We start from the raw sequence: 5,881 nt of genomic DNA, 5'->3' as shown, positions 1-5,881 counted from the left end.
GTCTCAAATGACTCAGGATAGGACATAGAAAGAGTTGGGGGTGTCGGATCTAGACCATCAACCATTATGTCTACAATATCCGGCTCTGAATGTCAACTTTGAACTTAAGTTGAGCCTCGTACATGTATTACTATCTTTCCATGGGCTACCAGGAGAGGACCTAAACAAGCATCTAACAGAGTTTCATATTGTCTGTTCTAGTATGAAACCAACAGTAGTAACTGAAGATCAGATTAAGTTAAGGGCTTTTCCATTCTCTTTGAACAATGGCGCTAAGGAATGACTCTATTATCTTCCTCCTGGAACTGTGAACACATGGAATGAGATGAAGACTTTGTTGTTGGAGCGTTACTTTCCAACATCTAAGATTGGAAGTATAAGGAATGAAATCTTTGGCATTCTCTAATAGACTGGGGAGCCATTGTATGAGTATTGGGAGCAGTTCAAGAGATTATGTGCAGCTGCCATCACCATCAAATGAGTGACAAACTCTTGATCCAGTACTTTTATGAAGGACTTTTACCATTGGATAGGAGTATGATAGATGCAACAAGTGTGGAAGCTCTGGTGGATAAGACTCCTGTTATAGCCAAGAGCTTGATTTCTAATGGCTGCTAATTCCCAAAAATTTGGTGTTCGTCAAGAATTACCAGAGAAGGGATTAATGAGGCAAATTCTAATGTGGAGCGGCACCTCGCTCAGTTGAATAATATGGTTCAACAGATGACATTATGTCATCAAGTTAGACCTTGTGGTATATTTCAAGTGGTGGGCCATCCTATTGATGCTTGTCCCACTCTTCAAGAAGATGTGAATGAGCTGGTGAATGCTATGGGGGGATTCCTAGGGCAGCCTAGCAGAAGTATGACCCTTATGCTATCACTTATAATGAGGGGTGGAAGGATCATCCTAATCTACGTTATGGGAATCAACAACAAGCTGCACCTGCTAGACTACCATGGTTTAATTATCAGCAAAGACCTCAACAATCTTATGCACCTCATCCTCAACAACCTCTTACAAGAGTGCCACAAGATCAAGAACCATCACTTTCTGACATGCTAAAAACTTTGGTGGCTTCAAATATTCAGATGCAGCTGAGTAATGTACAATTCCAGCAACAAATCCAAGTAATTCTCTAGTGTACTGAATCATCCCTGAAGAATTTGGAGAATACCATAGGTCAAATTGCTACATCATTGAGCCAAAGTGAGCCACATAACCATTGGAAGCTACCTTCATAGCCTATGAGGAATCCAAGAGAGAATACTAATGTGATCACATTAAGAGGTTGTAAAGCCTATGATCTACCCCATCAACTTCGAACACTGCATCATTGCCTCCTAATAAATCCTCCCAATGAGAGAAGGATGATTCACCTAACACAGCACCTATCCCTAAGCCAAGTGTTCCCACTTATGTCACTCCTCCTCCATTTCCTAGTTGTTTGAGAAAGACAAAGAAAGATGAAGTTGAAAAGGAAATTTTGGAGACTTTTCACAAAGTGGAGGTAATTATCCATCTTCTTGATGCTATTAAAAATGTACCTTGCTATTCAAAGTTTCTAAAGGAGTTATGCACCAAAAAGAGGAAGCTTAAAGGGAATGAAAAGGTGAGTGTGGGAGAAAATGTCTCGGTGGTACTTCAAAAGAAACTCCCACCAAAGTGTAAGGATCTTGGAGCTTTTACTATTCCTTGTACTATTGGTAGTAAAAAACTTGAGAGATGTATGGTTGATTTGGGTGCTTCGATTAATGTGATGCCTTACTCCTCCTATACTTCCTTGAATCTTGGACAACTTGAAGAGACGGGGGTAATTATTTAATTAGCTTATCAGTCGAATGCTTATCCGAGGGGAGTAGTAGAGGATTTGTTGGTGAATGTTAATGAGTTGGTGTTCCTTGCAAATTTCTACATTCTTGATATGGAAGATGACTCCATTCCATGCTCTACACCAGTGTTAATGGGAAGGCCATTCTTAAAGACTACTAGAACAAAGATTGATGTTCATGAGGGTACATTGACCATGGAATTTGATGGTGAAGTGATTCGCTTTAACATTTTTGAATCTATCAGATATCTAAGTGATGTTCATTTAGTCTATTCATTTGATATAATGGACTCCTTGTAAAAAAATAGTGTAGGCTTTGCATGGAGAGGACTGTTTAAATGTTGTTTTGAGGGAACAACTTAATTTGAAGAAAGAGGACGTCACTAGTGAATTCAAGGAGGTTATGACTACACTTAATAGTGGAGGAGAAACATTTAAAGTGGTACCATTTTTGGGTTTGCCCATTTCTCTTGAAAAGCTTCAACCGTCTGTTATAGCACCACCAAAGCTTGAATTGAAACCACTACCAAAACATCTCAAATGAGTGCACTTGGGTGAGAATGAGACATTATCGGTGATTATCACTACACTTCTCAACCAAGTACAATAGGAGCGTTTGATAAGGGTACTTTGGAAGTATACAACAACCATAGGGTGGACCATAGCCGATATCAAGGGAATAAGTCCAACCATGTGTATGCATCATATTCTCCTTGTGGAGGGGTCAAATACCTCTAGAGAAGCTCATCGAAGGTTAAATCCACCTATGATGGAAGTCGTTAAAAATGAGATATTGAAGCTCTTAAATGTTTGTGTGATTTACCCCAATTGAGATAGTAAGTGGGTGAGTTCGGTTCAAGTGGTTCCTAAGAAATCTGGCATTACAATGGTCAAGAATGATGAGAATGAGCTAGTTCCCACTTAAGTTCAAACGAGTTTGAAAGTTTGTATCGATTAACGAAAGTTGAATGTGTCAACTCGCAAATACCACTTCCCCTTGCCATTCATCGATCAATTTCTTAAAAGAATAGAAGAATATTCTTATTATTGCTTTCTTGATGGTTATTTGGGTTATAATCAGATTTTTATTGCTTTGGAAGACTAAGAGAAGACTACATTTACATGCCCATTTGGTACCTTTTCTTTTCGTCGAATGCCTTTTGGGTTATGTGATGCTCTCACCACTTTTCAGCGACGCATGGTTAGTCTTTTCTTGGATTACGTTGAGAACATCATAAAACTATTTATGGATTTAGAAGTCTATCCATTAGAATCTTCCACATTCTTATCTCTAGAACGAGACTCCTCAATTCTTAAACGCTTGAAAATTTCCTCCAAGGAAATCTCCTCATTCTTATGGTAGATTTTCTTTCTATAGGTCTCCAAGATGGAGGAAACTTTGTTATAATGGCACCAACAAGGAATTGTTCAGAAAATACAATATTTATGGTAGAAATTTTATTCACACTGATTTGCAATTCATGAATTTGGGGGAGTTTATCATTAAAAAAAAAAACTTAAATTCCATGTATTGAGTAATAAGGAAGCTCTTTGTACCTTCTTCCTCCACTTTGTATTTGTTTTCCAATTTCATATCTTTTTGGATGACTTAGTGTTTGTGTAGAGATCATAAAGACGATCTAAGAGGGCGTTTAAGATGTGACCCTGACATATGAGCTCACCTTCTTCACGTTTCTTCCTTTGTTTGATAACATCTTGAGTGTCATCCTCCTTTGGTGGATCAAGGGCTTTCAAATCCTTCTCCAAATCATAATACACCTTAAGAGTAGTGAAAATAACTTAATTTTGTCTTGCCAGCGTATACAATTTGTTCCATCAAATCTATATGTTGTACCTGAAAAACATGACCTGACGTGTCCTGTTTGCGGTACAGCTAGCAAGCATTTAATGGAGTTATTAATAGTTCTGAGAACACGGTACAAGTCCACAAACAAGTAGCTCGAGTCAAGCATAGGTCGACAACATCAAGGAGATCATCTGATCTGGTCTTTAGGTCACATAAGGCCTAGCTTGACCATCTCAATGTTTAGATCAATCAAACTTAGAAACCTCTAGCTCATATAGTGTGCATTTAGCTCTCTGCCATCAACTAGAATACATAGTATTGAATTCCTAAAGACTCAAGGACTTTATATTCATAATTAATATATTGTAACCCCTGCTTGATAAACATATAATATCAAGAGATCAATGTATTTAATGTATTTATTTGGTCTGATCGCCAACTCATACTAGATCTAGTTGCATTTTATTGTAATTGGAGTTATCCTCCAATAAATTTGACTTTCATTTTTTTGTTTCCAAAGTAACCCTCATCAACTAGTATTATTATGATGTAAAGTATGATGTAAAGCTTTAGGAGTAATTCATCAATTGCTTAGAGCTAAACAAAAATAATAACATCTCTTTTCTTTCATATGATTTCTTGTAGATATCCACGGACATGTAGATATATTGACTTTACGTTTCTTTCAGATTCATCCCAATACCAAACGTTTGGGAAGTTACCGAAGCTCATACGTTACATAATGTTAAACGGCTAATCAAATCTATCCATTGAATCCCTATAAATAGAGAGGTAATGAAAAAAATGGATCAAAGCTTTGTATGCCAAAATTCTGCAAAAATTGTCATAAACAATTTCCTAAGAGATAAACAAGAAATAATATAGACTTGTGGACTAGGTAAATTTTAACCATTGAACAACGTAAAGTTCTTCGTGTTTACTTTATACGGTTTAACTAAAGCCTAATTTCATCCTCGAATTTCTTAATTCACCGTTGGTGAAAAACCACATCAACACTATCCATTCTAATAAAATAATGAGTCGTAAATTTCAAAGTCAAAATTGATGAAGATTCAGGCATGGTAATGTAGAAAATAACAAATAAAGAGTTATAGAGAATTTGATTATTGGGGGAGAGTGAAGTTATACCACCTATCTAGATAGATTCAGAATGAAACTTACTATGTAGAGAACCAAAAGATTCAGGAAGAAAACAAGTGGAAACCGAAAAACGAAATCCAATCTATGACGAGAAAAAGAACACCACTGTGTAACTTCAACGTTGGGGGAGAAATACCATAAGGCTCATACACTAGGAGTATCATTGTTAAAATTCTCTATTTCCTAGCCCACCATTGATGCTTGAGGCCTTTTCTAAGAGGAAAGGAAAATGAGATTGAACAGGCCTTTGAAATTCTCAAGACAAGCACTTTCTTGATGAATTTCTTGGAGAAAACTTATGGTCATGGAGAGCCAGAGAAAGAGAGAGAGAGAGTTGAGAAGTGTGATAAAGACTTCAAAACTCTAAAAGACCCAATTTATAGTATATGCATTGTCATTAAGTCTAACCAATAGGATTAGAGCTTTTAAACACTTCATTTATAGCTAAAAAAAATGATACTTCATGGACCAGGCAGACTATAGGTGACATGTCGCCTGCCAGGCGATGCGTTGCCTACTAGCAGGTGACACGTTGCTTTTGCACTTCGTCCAGGTTTTAAGATTTAAGCGATGTGTCACCTACAAGGGGGTGACACAACACTAGATGAGCTGCTCAAACTTCTCAAACGTGACCTTAAACACCTCCAAATGCTCCCAAACTTTTTGGGCATCCTAGATACCTCAATGTATCACTTGGACACTAAATTACAGTTTTTTAAATGCTTATTACAAAAAGTTAATTTCACACCTTCTTTATGTAAAACCATTGGTGTTGTACACCTAGCTTGTGTAATACCACTTAGACTTTGTATTTTAAACAATCCTAACAAGTAGCCATTACAGGGACCGATTCTGAGAGATTAAGTTTGGTAGTGAGATCAATACATTTCTTGTAAGAATTGTGATATTCATTAAGAAACTCAGGTAATCTTAGTTCACCCGATCTCAGTGCCTTTTTTTGTAACAATATAAGCAATAAGACATATTAGGTGGACGTAGGTCATTCAATAAGATTGAACCACTATAAACATTGAATCAATTATTTTTAATGCATTTCATTTCTTTAGGTTTATGATCTATTA

At 36.8% G+C, this 5,881-nt stretch overlaps 1 non-coding gene across 1 annotated transcript; it reads right to left on the bottom strand.

Moving 5' to 3' along the window:
- Positions 1 to 373: 373 nt before the first annotated feature.
- LOC133787784 (small nucleolar RNA R71) lies at positions 374 to 479 on the bottom strand. Its single transcript, XR_009872784.1, has one exon. It is a non-coding gene; the product is annotated as a small nucleolar RNA R71 (small nucleolar RNA).
- Positions 480 to 5,881: the final 5,402 nt, after the last annotated feature.

Source organism: Humulus lupulus, chromosome 6 (genome assembly GCF_963169125.1).
Source record: "Humulus lupulus chromosome 6, drHumLupu1.1, whole genome shotgun sequence".
NCBI classification, from domain to species: Eukaryota; Viridiplantae; Streptophyta; class Magnoliopsida; order Rosales; family Cannabaceae; genus Humulus; species Humulus lupulus.
This window is presented reverse-complemented; position numbering and strand designations above follow the sequence as displayed.